At 44.0% G+C, this 23,783-nt stretch overlaps 2 pseudogenes; both read left to right on the top strand.

The window, feature by feature from the left end:
• Positions 1 to 846: 846 nt before the first annotated feature.
• LOC140688906 (zinc finger homeobox protein 2-like) lies at positions 847 to 18,291 on the top strand (annotated as a pseudogene).
• A 1,353-nt stretch (positions 18,292 to 19,644) lies between these two features.
• On the top strand, positions 19,645 to 21,213 carry LOC140688849 (nck-associated protein 1 pseudogene; annotated as a pseudogene).
• The last annotated feature ends 2,570 nt before the right edge of the window (positions 21,214 to 23,783 follow it).

Here is a 23,783-nt window from a genome sequence, read left to right as displayed (position 1 = left end):
TCGTGTGTTACTTTTTACTAGTGACTTACAGATTACCATATCCATCCTTAATTCACAGTGTACCTTGAATCAGTACTGTACCGCTTCACAAACAGGAGTCAATAACAAATCCCTGACTGGGTTGCTGTGATGATTAAATACGATATGTAAAAGCTGTTGGTGCACCGTCTGCACAGAAGTCGTCCCTTTTTCTCTGTGCGGAGGACTAGCTTCACTTCAGCTGCAGTCGACGAGTTGTCTTGGGATCAGCCTGTGCTCACAAAATCTGTTTGAAAGAGAACATCAAAAAGAAAAGGTTTGAATTTGGAAATTAACAGACCTGGGTTCAAATGCTAGTTCTGACATTCTCGAACTGGCCCTGAACAAATCACTAATCCCAGGGTATTTACCTGTAAAAGGAGGGTAACACAACCCTCAATTCTAGGCTTTTCTGGAGAGTAAAATTTATATACATACAATTATGCATGTATGTCTGTATGTGTGTGTACTTATATGCACACAGAAACGTACACATGTATATAAAGTGCTTAATAAGTATGAATTATCATTACCATTGCTATGAGTGCACCCTCAGGAACTACTCCATTTGGATATTTCTTTATGTCACCAGTGTGCAGGGCTTATTTTGATGACATTATTGACTGGAATGACAACCCTTGAGAACAACTTTCTAAAAGACACAAATTGGACAGACTGTCCTTTCTTATTTAGTCAGTCCTAAACCACATCCCCTCTGAGGGATGCCACCCCCCCCGCTTCTCCTTTTATCCCCCCAAGAAGCAGCATGGTGGGGAGCACAGTGCAGAAGTCCTTTGTCTCAGGCTGCCCCTCCTCTACTGCGCGGCCATGGACAGGTCAGCAGAGGGAGCTCGCAGGCTGGGACCACTCCTTTCTCCTGCCTGTTCTGTCCTCCTGAGGAACTCCTCTCCAGTACCGGTTGTCTCCTTTCATTTTTGGAGCCACTTTTTGGAGAACAGGAAAGAGACAAGGCCAGCCCTTGCTGCAGACAGAGAAAGTACTATATTCATGTTGCAGAGGAGGAGGCTCCAAAGTCACATGTCCCACCTTTGTACCCTGCCATGAAGTGGCTCTGAAGGCAGGTAGGCATATGCATTCATATGTCAAGCACCTGGGGAAAGTAAATAAACACAGTACACACTATAGAAAATTGGTCTGATTTACAGCAGCCTTGGATATCCACTTGCCTGAAAATATCACCTTTACCAGAACTAAATGCTGCCTAAAATTCCACCCTTAGAGAGTCAATCCTTTGGCTAAAATGGAGAGCATGCAAGTTCCCTGATAGGATGCAGAGGGGGAAGAAATAGCATATTACTATTAGTATTCACTCATATTCTAAGCAATTAGTTATTTTAAACCTTCTTTGAGTTTCCAAATAAACCTCAAACTCAGACCATTGATTTCAAAATTACAGGTTTGGGGGAGAAAGGCAATGTAACAAGAATATCACAACGGTGAGACCTTTGACATCTGTCAGATGAGACAGACTGCTAAAGGAAAAATGCCAGGCATCTGTCAGCTATATTTACAAAACTGGCCCCAGAGGGAAGGGAAAGTGAAGAGGATATGCTGCAAGAGTTTGTAATCACTAGAACATTGGAGGGGAGCTGGGGGACCAGGAAAGGAAAACTGTGAGAGGGTAAACTGGAGCCTTCTGGCCACTGTGGGATGATGGTACCACCCACCCTCCCTCTGAGCTTTGACCTTCCCAGAACCCTGTAATTTATACCATTTTAACAACAGTACCACATTTATATACCTCCCTCCAAGATGCAGGCTCCAAGGCAAATTCCAAGAACAGGGCAGTCATCAAAATGCATTCCAGGTGTCCACACGCAACTCTCTCTGATCAGAAGAACTCAGAGGGCAATTTACACCAGTAACAGCAGGAAGGAAGAAAGACATTCTAGACATTCTAGAAGTACTCCCTCCTCAAGTCACTCACTGCATTCCTTAGGGAAAAACATGAACAGAATGCCAGATCCACCGTTGATGATAAGAAGTGGGGTCTCCAATGGGCTAAAATTACGTCCTTCAATCTGTGAACCTTCTCTCGGAGAGCTTTGTGGGTGGCGTCCTATTCCTTGAGGCGACAGATTATTATGCTATGTTATTAGATTAGCATTTAGACCACTAATGTCGGTATATGGACATCTCTCACCTCTCTGAGTCAAACAACAGCTCTAAAGTCCCTTTCAGTCTCACAGTTTTTAACCCACCTGAGACTATTAACTCTTAGGAGTCCCCAGGCAAAACACATGCCCTATCCTCAGAACACAGATAACCTGCCCCAGCCCTCCACCAGGGGTCTTCCTTCTCTATTTTCTTTAGATTAATCTGTATTTGTATTTATAGCTATATTCATATGTATGGAGATATATAAATAAATATATATATATATAAATATTTATATAAATAAATAAATAAATATAAAACTACATTCACATTTATACCTACATATAAATTCTTATTCCTATTTTCACGCTCACACCAGAATCATCAATTTACTTGCAGGGCCCATTTAACTCAGTATCTTTTTCTCTTCCCTGTTCCCAACATTTTGTCCTTTCCTTAAAGGCAGGACAGTCTCTGCCCAAGGCTTAAACTGATAATTTTCTCTTTAGCAGAGGAAACTGGAGAGTCAGTTGCCTCACATGAGGTTAGCTGTTAAAGGGTTAGAAGTCCCCTTTTGATCGCAGGAGCTGATATCTTGCCACCTGCCACCTCCTGGGGACCACTAGATTAAAGTTTCGTTGGTAACTACTGTAGGGGCAACAGGATTTCATGGGAGATGAAATTATTTACCTGGGATACATCAATACCCTTGTCAATAGGGCTTCATATAAATTCAACAAAGCAAAGTTGACTTTTTCTTTCTGTTTCCTTTTCAAATCTTCTGTGCTCACAGCCAGCTTGACTTTGATAAAGATATAGAGGTGTGTGTATGAATGTGTGCCTGTGTGTGTGACTGTGTGAGAGTGTGTGCCTGTGTATGTGTGTGTGAATGTGAGTGTGTAATTGTGTATGAGGGCAGAATACAGTGTCTGCTGTGTGTTTCTGAAAGTGTGAGTAGATTTTTCTGGCCCAGAAATACATCTCAAATGTGCTGTTGCTGGTGTGGGAAGCCTTGGCTCCAGCCAGTGAATGAGGAGGAGGAGGAGGACGAGGAGGAGGTGGCAGCAGGGAGCAAGCGAGTGCCCAGGGTGAATCAATGGAAACCCCCTCACGAAGCCGGGAAAACACTTCAGCCAGGGCCAAGTAGCATTGGTTATTTTCCTTCACTTCCCTCACTGCTGTGAATTTATTTTTTTTTTTCCATCTCCGACCCCGACACCCCAGAGTGAGGGCTGGAGGGAGGGAGGAGGACGGGAAAAAGGAATCAACACATCGGAGAAGTCCCTTCCAAGACCCACCCCTTCCCCTCCCCACATCGTGCTGCTTGGTGGCTGTGGTTTGACTCCCATCCCTGCTTCCAGCTGAGGTGGTCCTGGCTGTCACCCTGAAATGAACCCCCAGCTCTCCTCCATCTGCCACGGACACCCTTAAGGCACCCTCGACCTCCGGCACCACCCCGTCCCGTGGGCACAATGCCCCGTCCCCGCCTCTGGACACCTCCTCCCCCAGCACCCCCTCAGACCCTGTCACCACAGATCCTGCTGCCCTCTCCACCTCTGAGAGCATGAGGGCCTCAGAGCCGGGGGCCAGCCCCTGGAGGCAGGTTGTGGCCTCATCCCACCAAAGGAGAAAGGGGGTGCCAAGAAGAGCCTGGCTGTGGGGGCTTCCCATCAAAGGACCTGAGGGTGGAAGAGGACAAGGAGCAGGAGGAAGGAGGAGGGCTCCCTCCTGTGGACCTCAGCGACCACTTATTCTTCACAGCTGGAGGTGAGGCCTGCCTGGAGGCCAAGCCGTCCCTGCCAGATGGCAGTGAACTCCTGTTACCAAAGGGCTTCCCCTGGGGTGAGGCAGGCATCAAGGAAGAGCCTAGCACCCCTCCTTCCCACCCACCCCCTGCACACCTCACTACCCTTCACATCCAGCATGGCTTTGACCCAATCCAAGGCTTTAGCTCTTCTGACCAAATTCTGTCCCACGATACCTCATCACCATCTCCAGCCACCTGTAAGGGAAGGGATGGAGCCTTCTGGAGCTACCAGCTGGTCCCATACCCACCTGGAGATCCCAAAGATGGCCCCATGGGGAGCAGGGGAGGAGACCCCAGGGTGCTCTTCTGGCTCTCCTCCTGTGCCACCTGGGTTTCAGGCGGCCCCAGGCCTTTGTGGGCCACACACAGTCTCATGGGGTGACACTAACCCCCGCTCAACACCAGGGCCTGCTGGGCAACCCAGCCGTATTCCGGGATGGGGTGAGGGCTACGTGGCCCTCCTAAGCTTTCTGGAACCAAGATCGCCTGCTCGTCCCCCTTTAGAAATACCTCTTAACGACAGCAGCCCTGGGAACATGGAGGTGAATGCAGCCCAGACCAAGGATGGTCCCCCTGAGGCCCTGTGGAAGAAGTCCTGGCCCTCAGCCCATCCTCCGCTCCAACCACCCCAGCCACCTGGGACCCCAGCCCAACCCAAGGCAAAGAATTGCCTACGGCAGCAGGCGAGGCAGGGCCAGACTTGTTCCCCCAGGGGCAAGAAGAGGATGGGGGCTCTGCCCCCACTCAACCAAAGCTCACTCACTTCCAAGGAAGGGGGCACTCTCCCTGCCCCTGTGGGCTCCCCCGAAGACCCTGGTGACCCACCCCAGCCCTCTCGCCTAGCCGACCACGATACCCCTGCCCTAACAACCTTCCAGGGCCTCAGTCTGTCCAGCCACGTCCTTGCTACGCTCGTGCAACTCCTGCAAGATGCTCAAGTGTCCCAAGTGCAACTGGCACCACAAGTCCAGCAGACCCTGGAAGTGCCCATGCGGGAGAAGCAGCCTGAGGGCAGCAGACCCCAGCTGCTGCAGCGCTGCCCCCCCACCTCCGCCGCGCCCAGGGAGGGAGCTGCCACCACGGCTACATGCCCCGCCGCTGAGGCGTCTGCAGCTACTCCACCTCCACCAAGGGCAGCCTCACATCCACACGCAGTCCGACTAGCGCCTGGCCCACCTGCAGGGCTTCCAGGGGGGCCTGGGGGGGCAGGAGAGCCCCCCAGAGGCAGTGCTCCCACCCTCCTCAGGACCAGGAGCCCAAAACCAAATACTCCTGGCAGTGCCAGGTGTGCAGCTATGACACCGACTCCCGCAACCTGCGCACCCACATGACCTCAGAGAAGCACATGCGGAACGTCCTCATGCCGCACCAGGGGCTGCCGCTGGGACTGCTGCCCGGGCTGGCGGGGCCAGGCCCCCGCCCCAGGCCGGGGCTGCGCCCACCCCCCTACCCCGGAACTCTTCCAGTATTTCAGACTGCAGGCCCTAGGGCAGCCTCAGGCTTCCTTGCCTGGCCCCGGACTGAGGCCAGATAAGCCCCTGGAAGCGCAACTGCTTCTCAACGGCTTCCACCACCTTGGAGCGCCTGCCTGCAAGGTCCCCACGCCTGCCCTGGCAGCTCCCCGCCCCCGGACGCCCACATGCCTCCAAGTCAGCTCCTAGGCTGCTTCTCTGATGGGCTGCCCACCTCGCTGCCCCCAGATGACAGCCCGTCCCTGAAGGTGTTCTGCTGCCTCGTGTGCCAGGCCTTCAGCACAGATGGCCTGGAGCTGCTGCTCTGCCCCTGCAGTGTGGGTGGGAGCCTCCCGGGGGCCGAGCGGAAGAAGGTGGCCGGTGACACCCACCGCTGCAAGCTCTGCTGCTATGGCACCCAGCTAAAGGCCAACTTACAGCTCCACCTGAAGGCCGACAAACACGCTCAGAAGTACCAGCTGGCGGCCCACCTGAGGGAGGGCGTGGGGCCATTGGCACCCCCTCCCCAGTGCCCCTGAGAGATGGGGCTCCCTTTGGGTCTGTACACCCCCCCCCCCCCGCACCTGTGCTGCAACATCTGTGACTTTGAGTCCAACAGCAAGAAGATGCAGCTGCATGCCTGGGGTGCGGCCCATGAAGAAGACAGCCAGATCTGTAAGTTTCTGCTGGAGATGGAGGGGCAGCAGTGGGGGACAGAGCTGGGGCTGTTCCGCGGCCTGCTGTGTGCCTGGGAGACGCCTCCCCGCCTGGCGGTGCTGCAGCCCCTGTGCCGACCGGGCCCACCGTGACGCCCAGGCCCAGCGGCGTCTGCAGCTGCTACTGAGCGGCCCAAGGGCCGGTGAGGGGTTCTCGGCTCTTCAGGGCATCCTGAGATTCAGCCATGGGCGGCTCCAGGTTCCTGGGAAGGCTCCCAGTATCCCCTCAGCTGAGCCACCCACCCCTGAGAAAGATGCCCAGAATAAGACCCAACAGCTGGCTTCTGAAGGAGCAGAGAACAAGACCAGCCCTCCTGGAGACAGCAGCAACCAGACCACGATGTTCTGCTGTCCCTACTGCAGTCTCCTGAGCCCGGAGCCCCACCAGGTGGGGGCTCACGCCCTCTCCCGGCAGGCAGTGCGGCCCGGGCACCGCTGCCCGGTGCGCCGGCCCGCCCTCCGCTTCCACCTCCGCCGCCTGCACAGCGTGCTGCCCGGGCGCGTGGAGAAGCTGCTGCTGGTGGCCACAACTGTAGAAATGACCTTGACCGCCAGAGGGCTGCCTGGGCCCACTCTCAGCCCTCAGGGTGATGGCCCTGAGCCTCCCGCTCCTGGGCCAGAGCCCACGCCCAGCAGAAACCAAGCAGCAAAAGGCCCTCGCCTGACCCCGAAGCCAGTCCTGATCCTCTTCGTGCGCCTCCCCCGCCCTCAGCCGAGGCCCCCAACAAGCCCACGGGAAGCCGAGGCCAGCCCCCTTCTCCAGCCCGTTCTCCCGCCCCATCTCCAGGCCCTCTGCCTGAGGCCCAAGCTGACGAAGTGGCTCCTCCACCCACCATGGCTGAGGAGGAAGAGGAGGCTGGCGGGGAGCCCCTCCTCTTCCTCTTGCCACCCTCTGACCTATGGGAGGAGCACCAGCTTTTGCCACCCTCTGACCTATGGGAGGAGCACTCTCGCCACCCTCTGACCTATGGGAGGAGCACCAGCTTTGCCCGGGACAAGTTTCTCGACCCTGCCCGGCCCTGTAAGTGCACTGTGTATAAGGAGTCCTTCACAAAGAACATCCTCCTGGTCCATTATAACCAGGTCTCCCACCTGCACAAGATGAGGAAGGCTGTCATTGACCCCCCTCCAGCCCTGCCGGGGGAGAAGCCGGGGGAGAAGCCGGCACTGCGCCCACCACCGCCGCGGCCACAGACAGGCCCTTTAAGTGCACGGTCTGCCGGCTCTCCTGCAACCAGAGCTCCACCCTGGAGATCCACATGCGCTCCGTGCTGCACCAGACTCGCTCGAGGGGAGCCAAGGCTGACGCCAAGGCTGAGGCGCCAGAGCGTGGCCTGGAAGAGCCCAGGGAAGGTGAGACTGGGGGGAAGGTGGGCACTGAGAAGAAGGGCCCTGACCCTGGGGGCTTCATGTCTGGATTACCCTTCCTGTCCCCTCCCAAAAATTATTTTAAAAAGAAAAAATGTGTGCTGTTGCTCCCTTCTGCTCTAACCAGCCAGGCGATGTTCTCCTGTCAATCACCACCAATGTACACACGCAAAGAAAATATTTACTTTCCAAGGGATTGCTGGCAAAGGAAGGTCATGAGAGGCTAGTGCTGGTTTGTACCCTTTTATGGCATCATAATACAAGGTCATATCATGAAAGATCCTTGAAGCCTTAAACTACGTCTTTAAATGGGACCACTTGTTACATAGCCTGAAGTTACAGGACATTAGCTGATGATACCTGCCCGAGTCCTGTTTTGTTTTGTTTTGTATTTTTGAGAATAAAAAGGGAAAGGTAATTTATGTTATGTTTTCCTTCACTTTGTCTAAGTTCTTTCACCTAACTCTCCCTTTTGAAAATGTTCATATTCCTACTGCCACCTTAATCTAAGCCCATTTATCCACCTCTTTGCTAGTCCCTCTTTCTTCCAGCTTCCCTCTAATTGAACGCATGATAACATAATGTTCTAAAATAGCACTGAGTCCCCACAGAACAACATACATTCTCCTTTGCCTAAAATTGAAGGGACTCCACAATCCAGGCCCAAGACCACTCACCGAGCTTTACCTGTCAGTACAGAAGTGACCCTCAGCTTGGCTGCATGTGAGAGTCATCTGGGGGCTCCAGCCTAGAGCAAGTATATCAGAATATCTACAGGAGATGGGGGGACCAACCATCCCCCTCTTCCAAAGACTGAAAGGCTTTCTGGGATGCAGAATGTTCAGTGCTGACATTGAGAATGGGCAAACGGGTAAGTTTGGGGGACCCAAGCCCTCCATCAGAATGTTTCCCTGTTGTTTCTGAGGATCATCAAAAGGACATTTGCTTGCTCCCTATGTTCAACCAACTTCTTAACCACCATCATCAGTTGACTCTGCCCTAAACTGCTCTTTTCTCCGAGTCTCCTGCACGTAGTTCATCTTCTCACAACAGTGTTCTCTCTCTTCCTGGGTTCACTGCAGGGTTTCACCACAGTTAATAACAGAGCATTAAGGCCCTAAACTTTCTATCTGATGCTCTTCTTTGCTGTCAAATTCCTTCCGTAGGAGAGATAAAAACCCTTGCCCTCCAACACAAACAGAGAATCAAAAACCCTCCCCATGTGTAGAGGTTCAGATTTCATCATGGAGAAGTCCTTTATAAAAAGAACACTTAACATTCCAGTTGAAGGATTCATTCTTGGCATCAATCCACCATTTAGAATCTTGATTATGAAAAATGAATAAAATATTTGTTCTGTATTGAATGACCATACAGTTATTCCAGGAACTATTTCCAGAACAAAAAGATGCATTTCAAAGCGATTTGCTTTCTTTATCCACAGAAACTATTAGAAAAATTTAAAGTTAGTCTTCCTTTAAAAAAATTTTTTTTAATTCAGTGTTTTTTTTAATTGAGGTATAGTTATTTTACAATGCTGTGTCAATTTCTGGTGTACAGCACAATTTTTCAGTCATATATGAATATACATATATTCATTTTCATATTCCTTTTCACCATACGAAAGAATATTGAAGATATTGAATGTATTTCCCTAAATTTAGTCTTCTTGAAAAGTCTATTTCTAAATACTTCAATACAAATACTTGCTCTATATGAATATGAATATATATATTTCTATTATAAATATATGTGGTTTTTGCCATCTCTTTCCATATAGTGGACATAATAGAGATTGCATGAGTATATGTAATTTTGTGTTTTCTCCCCATTTTTTTCCTACTCCACTTTTCCCCATTTATTTTGCCAGGTTTCCAACTAACTCTCTCAGCTATGAGAGGACACAAAACAATGCAAGAGAACAAAATAAATTAACTTTTCACTCTCAAATTTCAAATATATATTTGAAACTTACCAAAAAAATCTGAACTGTGCATACTTTTAAAAACTGAAGTATAGTCGCTTTGCAATGTTGTAAAAAATGTAAATTTCAGGTGTACAGCATACTGCTTCAGTTATACATAAATATATTCATTTTCATATTCTTTTTCATTATCAGCCATTACAAGGTATTGAATATAGTTCCCTGTGCTATACAGTAGGACCCTGTTGTTTACCTATTCCATGTATAGTAGTTAGTATCTGCAAATCCTGAATTTCCAATTTATCTAATATTTTTTGAATTTGAAGAGTTTAACACCTGAAGGGGCACCAACTCCTTGCAATATGCCACCGGAACCCAAATCAATGAAATTTAAATTACTACTATTGGCGTAATTTCATTTGTATTCATAACATGGTGAAATATTTAAGTTCTACAAATACACATTATGTAGAAGAGGATGAATAAAGTAAAAGAAATATATATACAGGAACAAATTTGCAGAGAGTGTTTATTTTGCTGTTTCTGGATAAAATCACAATGCCTTGAACATATTAAGGGCTTGATTAAAATACGTTGACAATAAAAGCAATAATGAGACCTATATAGACAGAAAAAATTTATCTCTGCTATTCCTCGAATGTTGAGAACAGTTTGAATTCTTACAACTTGCTCTGTTTTAAATTATTAAAAAACTATCTTTCATGTGCTAAATCTATTAACACTTGTATTTTGCTTAACTCTCAACAATCTCATGAATTACTTACTATTTACATATTTCACAGAGAAGTAAACTCAAGCCCATAGAGGATATATAATTTGCCAGGAGTCAAAGACTAAAAAAATTATAGAAATCAGACACCAACTCACTTTCTTGGGCTCTGAGTGTCAAGTTCTTTCCACAACACCACATTATCTCTTCCAATTCTTGAATTTATGTATTTCCAGCTCTGTCTTCTCTGGATCCCGTAAGAGCAGATCTCAATATCCCTGATAGGTTGTAAAATGGTTTGCTGGTTAGAAACAATGTTATAGTGAATTTCATGATATTGAATAAGGAAATGGTAATCCACATAGAGAATTATTACATAAAGCATGCAGGGAAGACAAATCCATATTCTTGCAGGTTGCAAAGATTACTGTCTATTCTAGTGAAAATAAACCACCTTCTCTTCTATGCAAGAAGAGGTCTCATGTAATGGCCTGACATGAGTTGCCAGTTAAGGGCTTTGGGATATAAGACTGTATTGTGGTGGAACTAATTTTTGCTACTCGCAGACGAAGCACTCAGAGAAAGCCATCTTTGAGGCTATGCTAACTCTCCTCACTGTCACCAGAGCCGCTTTCATTCATAAGTCCATTGAGTAAATGTGGAGTGCAGAGAATAGTGGTTGAATAATACCAACAGAGGCAATTATCATGTTCGCATGATTACCGAGAACCGTGATAATCATGGTGAGCATCCCCTTGAGGTACAGATATCCTTACATTCTGGACAATTTTAAGCCATTCACCCATGAACTTCTTACCAAAACTTTCTTGTCAATAATACTCCAACATCATCATGAATTTCAAGTATCTAACCATCTCTGCAAACCATTATATACCCCTACAACCCATGGAAGTGATAATATAGCCATAGCACAAGGGTCTCTTCTTTAAAGAAGGGTAGTGATCATATTTAGCACTTATGTTAGTCCCAATATGAGGATTCCCATCTCTGCTCTTGTACATGGGTATCCCTCAGTGGACTATAAGAGTGAAATGACCACTTTTGGCTGAGGCCAACTCTTTAGACTGGATCATCTGTAAATAAAACTGATTTTTTTTCTCCACAGTTAATTGATAATATGAGAACAACTTATGAGATCAGAGTTTGGCTAGAAGACATGACGGTACAGCTATGGAAGTGGACACATTGGGAGTATTAGTCATCTGAGCATACAGTTTAGGGGGGTCTTTTAGACATACTTGGACACTAATACTGTATGTTTCATTTCCTATTGGTGGTGATGTCCTGTGGGGTACATTCAACTTTGTGGCATACAAGTTCATGATAGCAGCTCAGGTAACATACAGGATGACTTTTTGAGCCATTGTATCATTTGGAGTTCAACCAGAGAAGCAGAATTAGTAAGATATATGTATATGTATATATATACGTGTGTGTGTGTGTGTGTGTATAAACTCAAGCCCATAGAGCGATATATATAGCTATATATCTATATATACATACACACACACACACATATACAGAGACAGACTGGCAGAGAATAAAAGCTACACACACACACACACACACACAAAGGTAGAATCTATTAGATAAATTGGCTTACACATGGTATGCACTGGCTACACAAACCCAAAGCCTCCAAAACAGGCAGACAGAAAAGGAAAATCACGAGATTGGAATTCCACTGTTTGCTTTATGAACAGCTAGTAAGAGATTTGTATATTGTACATGTGATATAATTTGAAGTCTCATTTTTTTCAAACACCCAGCCTGCCCTTCTTTCTAGGGCTTCTGAATATCCAAGAATAGGCTGAAGAGCCACTTGCATGGTTTGCAAATGTGGCTGCCCTAAGTCTGTCCACTACTTTTCAGAAGCAGCATTTTCATTATAATGTTCAAGTAGAATTTTCATGTATTGTCCAACTGATTCAGTCCCAGGGACACCTTGCTCAGTAGCCACTGCCAAAGCTACTTGCTTGCCAAAGCATTTTGATGATCACTCCAGCCTCACTGATTATTGAGTGACTACTCCTAGCCTTGTTTCTTGACATCTTTCTTGACTCCAGAATCCCATCAGTCCCACTGCTATCAGAGAGCCTAGTTCAAGGGTAACACTTTCCACCTCTAGTCTTGCCTTATTGAAGAGTTTCTTCACTACAACTCCTTACAAACATGCTAATGCATCCCTAACATGACATTTCTCAAAGTCATTTTCAATGGATTTTTTTCATTATTATCTTTAATGTATTTAAACATAGGTGATCCATTAGTACTTGATAAGCCCATGCCATCTTTTTAAACTCTATAGGCTTGTCTAATTTTTCTTCTGTAAAACTCAGGAATTTTTAGCATCTCAACTTCATTTCATATCAGCCACTCGTATCTAGTCTTCAGTAAACAAATTCCAGGCATTTGCCAGTCTAAATTAGAAATAGTTTATCCTCCTGGACTTGAATCTCAGGTCAGGTCCTTTCAGTCAAACTGAGATATATCTGTAGTTACATAAATGGTAGGATGGAATACAGATAAAAATAGGCATTCTCTTGGAAAATAACTGATTACATGGTTTTCAAATAAAGCAGGAAGAGCCTCACCAGCCCAGGGGAATAAGTGGCTGCTAGAACCGTCTGGTGACATTCTGTACAACTGGGGGTTCAGAGTATTCAAAGTCAACTAGATCATTTCAAATACTCACATTAGACATTTCTATGTTAAACTTTTCCCCTATCAATATCCATGTTTTTACTCAAAACCTGGCAAAGATCCGAATTCTGCCTTGCTTTTTCAGCAACTTTACCACTAGTCTCTGGCTCTGACTTTTTAAAAATTATTATTATTGAATTCTAGTCAGTTTACAATGTTGCATCAATTTCTGGTGCACAGCATAGTAGTTGCATAGATCTGTTTTCCTATTCTTTTTCATTATGGGTTACTACAAGATACTGAATATAGTTCCCTGTGGTATATAGAAGAAATCTGTTGTTTCTTTACAGTAGTTAGTATCTGTAAATCTCGAACACCCAATTGTAATACCCAATGCCTAGAAGGAATGTAAGATATTTTGGAGGGTAGCTGCAGAAACTTCCTGGTTCTTTGACCAAGATTTGAACCAGGATTTGATAACTTGCCTCTATCATTTCTTGCTTCATGCTTTCCAGTTCAGTTGGAAGCAGAGCAGCTCATCCCACTGCCACTAATTCTTCAGAGAAGGTCATAATTTAATAACTCTTTTACCATTAAGTGTTACAGATTACCAGCATTCCAATCTGTACTACCAACTAGACTACCCCTACCTCAGCCCAACCTGGTCAGGTAAAGAATCCCAACTCCCATTACCTTGCCTGAAACCATTCTGAGATCAGTTATTGTATCTTTCAAAGTTTTTAGCAGAAAATGACATAATCTCTCACAGCTCTATTATACAGAAAGGAATTTATTACAATTATCTTGTAGATTTTCTAGTAATCCGGATGCTAGATGATAGGGGCAGGGAAAAAAAAGGCTTTTTGGCAAAATGGGACTCAACAAAAACCCATGGTCCCTTCTGTTCTATGACGACACTCATGCCACCAAAATTTTCCCAAAAGTCCGTCTGTGCTTGTGGCTGCCTCTTCGTATTTTGGGCTTCTTCTTTCCAAGTCTTCCATGGTGCACTTGCTTAGCAGAATTTAGGTCACACACAGAAGCCACACTGAAAATTTTTAGCTTTCTAGCCTCTAAAGCATAGGAGGACACACCAAAGGGGATTTAGAGTTGGCCTTGGGTAAGACAGTCTGCACCATCTAGGTAAAGTGCTTCCCCAGCAGGAATCCTGATGTAGCAACATTAATAAATATTATTGAAATAAACTGAACTCCTTTGAGAAGTGCTTCCAATACCATGCTTGGTTAAATGTAATTTATCACTCTTCTGCATGCTTTTATGATTTTCCAACTCATCTATAGGTGGTGATGGAAGTTGTTCGGTATCTGGGCCGTGTTGGTGGTTACATCCCTGCCTGTATTTGTCAAAACTCAAAACTCTTCTCGAAACAGTGAAATATACTGTATGTAAATGTTATCTCATTTTAAAACAATTTTTAAAGAATATATATGCAACTAACCTCGCATCTAAACCAAATTTAAATTCATAACATTTTAAAATACCGGAAGTGATTGAAGGAAGGTAAAAATTTTACAAATACAAATTCCAAAAATACAAATTCCTATAGAATGGGATTCTAGGTCACTTGGTCTAGAATATAACTGAAGGAGGTTATTGTTTGTTTGTTTTCCTTAGAAAAGATGACTCCAAGAAAAAAAAAAGTCTGAACTCACCTAAGCGGGTTGCATGTATATTGAAAAGTTGAAAATCCCCTTGTGTGAGTTGCATGTCTTATAACTGCTAGTTTACTTGGGCAATGGTAGGATCCATGGGCTTTTGGGCCCATGAGTAAATAATGCATTTTCAAGCATTTCTATAGGAATAGACTTTGACTGTCATTTGCTGGCTCCTCAGAACTGTGGTGCATAACAGGAGTGTTGGGCAGCATGCATGTGCAGGGGAAACCAGTTGAGATGAAATGACGGGACATAAAATAACAATACATTATAATTAGTGGCTGACGGGAGTCTGCAGATGGGAGAGCCATGTGGGATTGAGTAATTCAGGAGGCTCTGGAGGAAATGGAAACTGAGCTAAACCTGGAAGGTTGCAGAGACCACAAGAAAGTCCATATCCGGTGGCATCTGAGGACAATCCAAAAGAGGGCTGTGAAGAAATGAACTGGCCCCAAAGTTGCCCCTCATCTCAGAAGCTGGGTAGTGTCTTTTCAGCTCAGCAGTAAATCTGGGCTCTGATGGCCTGGAAAAACCTGAAGGGTGAAGGTCAGTCAGCTTTGCTATATACAGGAGGGTCCAGCTGCCAAACCTAATTCAGTCAGGTCAACCCGCCATATTGTTTCCACACTGAGGCCTCCGCAGGGAGTTGGTTGACAAAGTAAGGCTGAAGCCTCATTATTATAAGGCATGGATTTGATGTATTTGATTGAGGGGAAGAAGTCTACACCAACATATGTGCTGAGCGCTCAATGTGTGAATGGCACTGTATTAGGTGTTCTGGAGTAAGTGGCTTCCCCTCAGTTCTCTGAGACTCTCCAGGCACAAATGGCAATTTTCGCAGTAGAAATATACATTCAGGTCAAGTCAAAGAAAACCACAAGATTTTCAAACCACTTTCCACCCCTTAAGGCAAGTTAAACCTCCATATTTAATTTTAGTGTATTTTCACATGAAAGATTAATTTTTTTAAATGGCAGGCCCTAAGGTTTGAAATTTGCACTTAGTGACCCACACATGTGCAAGACTCTTCTGAGATTCTCTGTCCCAAAGCAAAAGGTAGAGTTCCTTAAAAAATAAAAATTAAAAAAAATCTACTTAGCCGTGCCAAAAAAAAAAAAAAAAAAGGAATCAAAAGTCTACTCCTTCAAAATGTCTCTTTTGGTTACTGCCTTTAAAGCTCTGCCCAGATTGATTGGGTGTGGTGTGTTAGAAAGTCAAGTCAACATGTGCTGAAAGAAAGAATCTCATTGGTCGGTCAAGGGCAAAGTGAATTAGAATGTTGGCTCGCATCAAACAGCACCATCAGCTCCATGAAAACTTCACTGTGGCATCAGCAGCAGGGATGGGCTGAATCCTGGCCCTGTCCCAGGTTCACTGTGTGACCAAGGATGATTTCCAACCTGGGTGTCAATGCCTTTACCTAGAGTCATGGAGAGAATAATGCTCACCTGCAGAGCTATCATTACAGGTAAATGAAAGTATGAGGAACTGTCCAGTCAAGTGCCAGGACCATAATCAGTACTTAGTAAGCAGAAGCTGTCCCCATGATGGTGTGAACATTTAACTCAGGAAAGGATGACATTATTGGATTAATATACAGTCTTCATTCGATTCTGATGATTTGTGGAACTGATCAGTAGACTGCTCATCCAAGTAAGAACGTGGAAGGTCAAGTAAGCCAGGATTTGAAGGACAGACAAGTTTAAAGGCTGACTTGGCCCACTGTCCATGTGACTTTGGTCAAGCCACTGAAACTCCTTTGTGTTCTTCCTTTGCAAAATGGGACAAATGTGGGGATGTCATGAGGATTATAGAAGAGAAAGAACAGAGATGACTTAGTATAGAGCTGGGGCAAGATATCCCTTGGCTTCTGGAAACTGTTATCAGTTTTGTTTACTAACTACATGGAATGATTCACAGGTTAAATGTTCATTTCTGGGCAAATTGCTTTATTACAAGTTCAATAAATTGGCAGAAGATTTAAGTGTGTGCCCTTGGTCTGGTGGAACAATTCTATCAGCAGTGGAAAGTAACCTCTGAGTGGTTTTCCAGATCACGGGAGACCAAACTATCTTCACAGAGAATTCCTGCTGGTGGAATGGGAGAGGTAATGACCAAAAGATAAAGTTAGCAACACCCCCTTTCTTTTCCTCAGAAGGCAGGATTAATGGGCATAAAATTGGTGATATGTGGATAAAAGAAGCTAAGAATCCTCTGCTGTACAAATGACAGGGGGGGCATTGATAGTAAATGTGTATCTTACATGTCCATAAAGACATAAAAATGCATGTTCCATCAAGTCAGTTATTTAAAGTGATGCAAAAAACTCAGGCCAAGCATGCAAACTAAGTGAGGAATACACAAGTTGCCAAATCTACCCTTACTTAGCTTGAAGGGAAAATATCAAGGCTACTTCCAAAAGGAAAAAGGGGAGAACAGTGACCTTCATCCGTGACACAAACTTATCCAGGTGTATCTCATTGGGAATGAAAATAGACATATGTTGGCTTCATGTATTTTACATGCTTTGAAACTGTAGTTTTAGAGTGAAGTTCTTGAGAGGGTTAGGTCTACAGCCCCAAGCTCTATATGACAATTCTTTTCATTGGCTGTGCCCAAGTACTCCTATGAACATCCTTCTGAAAGGAACCCAAACACACAAATCACTTAAAATACAGAATAAGACTCGGAGGGTATTATGCTATCTGAAATGTCAGACAGAGAAAGACTGTACGACACCATGTGCATGTGGAGTCTAAAAAATAAACTGAACTAGAGAATATAAGAAAAAGAAACAAGCTCACAGATACGGAGGACAAACTAGTGGTTACCAGCGGGGAGAGGGAAGGGGACGCGCAGGAGTCGGGAGGAATGAAGAGGTACAAACTGCTATGTATAAAATAATAAGACACCTACCTAGTGGGGGAGCCCGGAGGGCGGCTAGAGGGGCGGGGCTCGGCGGAGAGGGGCGGGGCGGGGCGGAGAGCGCGGGGGCGGGACGCGGGGGCGGGACGCGGGGCGGTGGGCGGGACGCCGGGCGGCGGACGGGAGACCGAGGCTGCCGGACGCGGGCTGCAGCGGGAAAAGGAGTCCCGGGCGCCCGCCAAGGCTGCCACTGTCGCCTGCGCGGGATGGGGCCGCGAGGGCTCGGGGCGCGCTGCTCTGAGGTGGAGGTCGCGGGCGGGAAGGGAGGAGGCCCGACAGAGGCGGCTGCGGAGGCCGCGGGCTGGCGACTGGGTGGCTCCGCCGCCACCACGACGTCGCGCTCCGTGCCGCAGCCCTGTCAGCAGAAGCTGGCTGAGAGGCTCACCGTTCTTAGCGCCTGCCAGGGTCCGCACGCTCACCCGCCCCTACAACATCAGGAAGGCTTGTGGAGATCTTAAGGCAAAACCGTTCTGCCTTACTGACAAAAACCTGGAATCAGCTGTGAACTTCATAGTCAGAAAATTCCCTGCAGTAGAAACTCGCAGCAACAATCAACAGTTTGCACAACTGCAGAAAGAAAAATCAGAGATTCTGAAAAAGCTGGCATCATACTACTTCACATTTATAGATGTTATGGAATTTAGGGACCATGTTTGTGAATTGCTGAATACTATTGATATTTGCCAAGTCTTCTTTGATATTACTGTTAACTTTGGTTTAACAAAGAACTACTTAGATTTGATTATAACTTATACAACACCAATGATACTGCTGTCCCGAATTGAAGAAAGGAAGGCAATCACTGGATTATACAACCATGCTCATGAAATGACCCATGGAGCAAGTGACCGAGAATACACATCCACGCTTTGGTCAGATGATTGTGGAGTATGAAACCCTTCGAAGAAGTTGAAAGAATTTGTGTTCCGTAGCAAATCTCTTTCAGACGCAGTGACTTCTCTTCAGATGGTGTACGGAAGGAATCTTTCAGCTGACCAGTGGAGAAATGTCCAATTACTGGGTCTCATCAGTGCACCGACTGCAACGCTTAACCCGGCACAGCCTGACACTATGCCTTGTGAGTACCTCTCTTTGGATGCCATGGGAAAATGGATTCTCTTTGGCTTTATTTTGTGCCATGGGATCCCAATACTGATGCGATAGCACTGAACCTTTGGAAGCTAGCTCTTCCAAGTAGTTCTTGCGTCTCTGTCTTTTGGGATGAAGGTTTCCACATTCACAAAGCTGCGGAAGGGTTTTTTGTAAACATACAAGGCTATCATAAGTGGGTTAATGAAGTAAAAGAATGCCAAGAGGCAGCTGTGTCACATGCTGGTTCAATGCACAGAGAAAGATGCAACTTTTTAAGGTCTGCACTGAAACAATTGGCTTCTGTCCTCTCTGATCAGCCTGGCTTGCTAGGTCCCAAGGCACATTTGTTTTTGTGGCATTTTATGGCATTTTATTTTATGGCATGATGAAATTATCTGGCTAATTCATCATGCAGATAACATGCCAAAGAAGAGTGCAGATGACTTGATAAGTAAGCACATTGCTGAATTAATATTTCACATAGAAGAGCTTAGAGCACGTGTAAGGAAATATGGACATGTAATGCAGAGGTATTATGTGCAGTACCTTTCTGGCTTTGATACTGTTGTCCTCAATAAACTTGTGCAGAATCTTTCTGTTCGTCCTGAAGATGAATCGATCATCATGTCCTCTTGTGTTAACGCTATGATTTCTTAAAGTGTAAAACAAGTGAAAGATGGGGCAGCATTTGATTTCAGAGGAATGAGATTAGACTGGTTTAGATTACAGGCATATACTAGTGTCTCTAAGGCTTCACTTAGCCTTTCAGATCACAGAGAACTTGGAAAGATGATGAATACAATAACTTTTCACACAAAAATGGTAGATTCCCTGGTGGAAATGTTGGTGCAAACATGAGATCTCTCCAAATTTTGTTTTTATTGTCGTGCTTTTGAGAAGATGACCCTCAGTCAAGATACTCAATTGCATTTCCACTACTTTGCACTCATTTTATGAGTTGCACACATGAACTGTGTCCAGAAGAGTGACCTCATATTGGAGATCACAGTCTTTCCTTATGTAATATGTTCTTGATGAAATGGGCAAACAAGCTTGAAATCTCATCACTGATATTTGCGCAGAACAGTGTACATTAAGTGACCAGTTGCTGCCCAAGCATTGTGCAAATACAGTTAGTCAAGCAGTGAATAAGAAGCAAAAAACCAGACTGGTAAGAAAGAGGAACCTGAAAGGGAAAAACCAGGAGTTGAGAGCATGAGGAAAAGTAGACTGGTAGTGACCAACCTTGATAAATTGCACGCTTCACTTTCTGAGTTGTGTTTCTCCATAAATTATGTATCCAAAACATGGTGGTTTGGGAACATACCTTTACCCCACGAGAATATTTGACTTCTCATTTGGAAATCCACTTTACTAAGTCATTTGTTGGAATGACTATGTATAATCAAGCCACACAGAAAACTGCAAAACCATCAGAGCTTCTAACAAGTGTAAGAGCATACGTGACTGTACTCCAGTCGATAGAAAACTATGTGCAAATTGATACTACAAGAGTATTTAGTAATGTTCTTCTTCAACAAACAACATTTAGACAGTCGTGGAGAGCCAACCATTACAAGTGTATACACAGATTGGAATTTGGAAACTTTGTTAAGACAAGTCAGCAATGGTCATACAGCTTATTTCCCTGCATGAAAGCATTTGTGAGTTTACCTACAGAAAATGAATTAACATTTAGTGAAGAGGAAAATTATGACATATCAGAAATGAGGTTGTTATCAGAACTGCTGGGCCCATATGTTATGAAGTTCCTAAGTGAAAGATTTATGTGGCGTATTTCATCACAAGCTGCTGAACTTAAAAAACTTGTAGCGGAAAATGTTGATGTGCTAATACAAGTGAGGACCAGCTTTGACAAACCCAACCAGACGGCTGCACTCTTTAAAAGACAATAATCTGTTGAAAGTGTTTTGAAAAGGATGACAACAATTGGTGAAATTTTATTCTTCAGATCCTTGGCACAAGAAGCGCTTAGAGCTGTCTTGTCCTACCACATTCCTTTTCTTGCAAGTTAATGAAGATTTCAAAGGTCACATTCCAAGGGAAACTGATGTGAAGGCTGCAGTGAATGTGTGTGAGTTACCATCAGCTGCTTGTGAGACTGATCCTGCCTTGGTGGTAGCTCTTTCCTCACAAAAATCAGAAAACATAAGTCTAGAAGAAGAATATGAAATTGCATGCCTCCTCATGGTCTTTGTGGCAGTTTCTTTGCCAACACTGGCCAGCAATGTGATGTCTCAGTATAGCCCTGCTATAGAAGGGCACTGCAGCAGCGTACATTGCCTGGCCAAAGCCATCAACCAGATCACTGCAACTTTGTTTACAGTTCATGAAGGAAGCATTGAAGAGCGGCTTGAAGAATTTCTGGCTCTTGCATCCTCCAGTCTGCTGAAAATTGGCCATGAGGCAGATAAAACAACAACAAGAAATAGACAATCTTTTTATTTACTGTTAGCTATGATTGTACAGGAATCCCTGTTCTTGACAATGGATATTCTGGGATTTTATGTTCCTTATGTCTTGCTGAGAAATGTGTACCATGCTGTCCACAAATGACGTGTTCCATCTTCTGCATAAAATACCTACTTGTTGAAGATGAGCATGCATTTTTGTTGCCTCAGTTTTACCTGTAAACTGTAGAACTATTTTACCTTAAGGCCTGAAACACAGTTTTGTGGATTATAAATTTCTTTTATATGGTTGTATTTTCTGATCATTGGCTTCCTAATATGATTATACTTCAGTATACTTTGTTGATTTAGGCTGCATGTTCACTGAATTCACTGAAGTTATTCCAATAATTTTAGAGTATCGTTTGTTTGAAAAACATACATTATTTCTATGTTTTTGATATTTGATAATGAACCAAAAAGAAAAAAAAAACCCTTTGCTTGTTTATTTCTGGAAGAGAATCGTATTCAGTGATTATTTTTATTTTGGGATGGGGAAGGTAATCAGGTTTATTTATTTATTTTTTAATGGAGGTGCTGGGGCTTGAACCCAGGGCCTTGTGCCTGCTAGGCAGGCACTCTACCACTGAGCTCTCCCCTCCCCTTTAGTGATTATTTTAGGGAGTGATATTAGGGCATTCATCTGTGTGTAAATTATTTCATACAGGGAGGAGTTCTGGCCTGTACCTATGGTTCTTATTGAAAACAAAACTGGATGTGCATTTCTGTGATGTTATGAATACATATACACTTTATTTTGAAACATTTGCCAAACTAATTACTATAACACTGTATAACATTAAAAAGATAAAGGACTGCTTAACATTAGAAGCTGTGTCCCCCGATTCTAAACAGCAGCATGTGGTGTTGCTTGTATAAAGCCTGGTGACAATCTTTAGACTACTTTCCATGGCGCCCTGTGCTACTAGCACTATCATTTTACCTTCCTATACAATAAACAATCTTAGACATTTATCAACTGTTGATACAAATGTTAGTCCCTAATCACTTTTTATATCTATTTTAAATTTTTGAAATTCAAGTGTATCTGCCATAACATAAACACTAGATAGACTATAAAAAATAAAATAAAATAAATAAGCTACAAGGATATATTGTACAACCGAGGGAACATAGCCATTTTTACAATAACTATGAATGGAATAGATCCTTTAAAAGTTATTAACCACATTGTCATTTACCTGAAACATATCCATCAACTATACCTCAATAAAAAAATAAAATAAATACAATAAAATACAGAATAAGAGAGAGGATTGTGGGGCTTAGAAAAATGTAGATTAAGTTTGCAGTGTCACACTCGATCAGGATGACTTTCTAAAGTTTTTTACGTCAAAGACTACAAGAAGTAGCTTGTCATACACTAATTATTATTTTATGTTTCAAAATAGCATTTAAATATTCTTATACAGAAGAAGAGTAACATGTGGAAATGGAGAATTTTAAAATAATGTGCTAATTCCACACTAAACAGTTAGCGGTTCTCAAGACTACAGATGTACACTCATGAGTTTTATATCTAAGGAGAAGCCCACTCCTTGTGTATCTGGTAAAATAAATTCTTCAGACTGACTTCTCTAATCTGCTCCTAATTTCTAACAGCTCTCAGCCTGAGAATACCCAATTTTCTTTCTCTCGGTCCTTCGCTTACTTAATTTTACTTCCCTCCAAAACTCTGTCTTCTTTGTTATTCTCAACACTTCCATAAAGTTTCCCACCAGACTTTCCAGGAAATAAGCTGAATCACTTTCTGAGTTAATTTGCAGAGTTTTACAGACTCTGAGGGGAAGAAAAACTCGAACACAATTTTCAATTCTATTCCACCGAAATTACAGATTCCAGATGTACAAACAAAATGCACCAATGTTGGAAGAAATACTAGACTTTAAAGAGTTTATACTGTTTCTAACAGGTTTATATTGGCCAAGTTTATCAGTTCTAGACAGCATTTTAAATTTGCAAAGATTGTGGTTTATAAATATCATCCCAGCTTTATGTACCACTGACGATTTTTAAGTGATTTCATATAAATTATTATTATTGCTATTATTATTATTGTAAAGGTGTTTTTGTTTCATTGTGAATTAAACACTTCATTAAGAATGAGAAATTGAAAGATCAAAGTTGCTATTTTTATAATCACTGTGAATTAAATGACAGATATGTAAGCTATTACCACTGATTTAATGAACAGATTGTATTTGTACAATTTATAACACCTGGTCTTAAAAAGATAATGACATCATCTTCCCTAAATGCTCTGCATTCCTTTTTTAATTAAAAAAAAAAATTTAGTATTTTTTCAGTGGAGGTACCAGGGATTGAACCCAGGACCTCGTGCATGCTAAGCATGCGCTCTTCCACTGGGCTATACCCCCCTTTTCAGCTATATGCTCTGCATACTGCCATGTGTCACAGGCTCTATCTAGGACTTGGTGACGTTGTTAACATCCTACTCCATCACACGAAGTTCCTTCTACAGCACTCTCAAGTTGCTCTAACTGCCCAGTTGCTCCTTGCATTTTAGATTTCCTCATCACTGGTTAAATGAACTAATTCCTGTAAATTGCTCAAAATCGGGTCTGGCAGAGAATGAAAATTCAATAAATGTTACCTCTTAACTTTTATCATCTTTGCTACTAATGATACCATTTGCACCCTCACTTGAGATTTTGTAGAAGTGTCATTGTTTTAAAATTTGCATCATGCTATAATTAGGTCTTTAGTTTTCATATTTTAGCCTCTTTTAATATTTTAGTGTGCATGAAAAGAAATGTGAAAAGAGAACATACCAAAGAAAAT

The sequence above is a fragment of the Vicugna pacos genome, chromosome 24, assembly GCF_048564905.1.
Source record: "Vicugna pacos chromosome 24, VicPac4, whole genome shotgun sequence".
NCBI lineage: Eukaryota > Metazoa > Chordata > Mammalia > Artiodactyla > Camelidae > Vicugna > Vicugna pacos.
The sequence above is the reverse complement of the archived record's forward strand: the minus strand, read 5'-3'. Positions and strand labels throughout refer to the sequence as shown.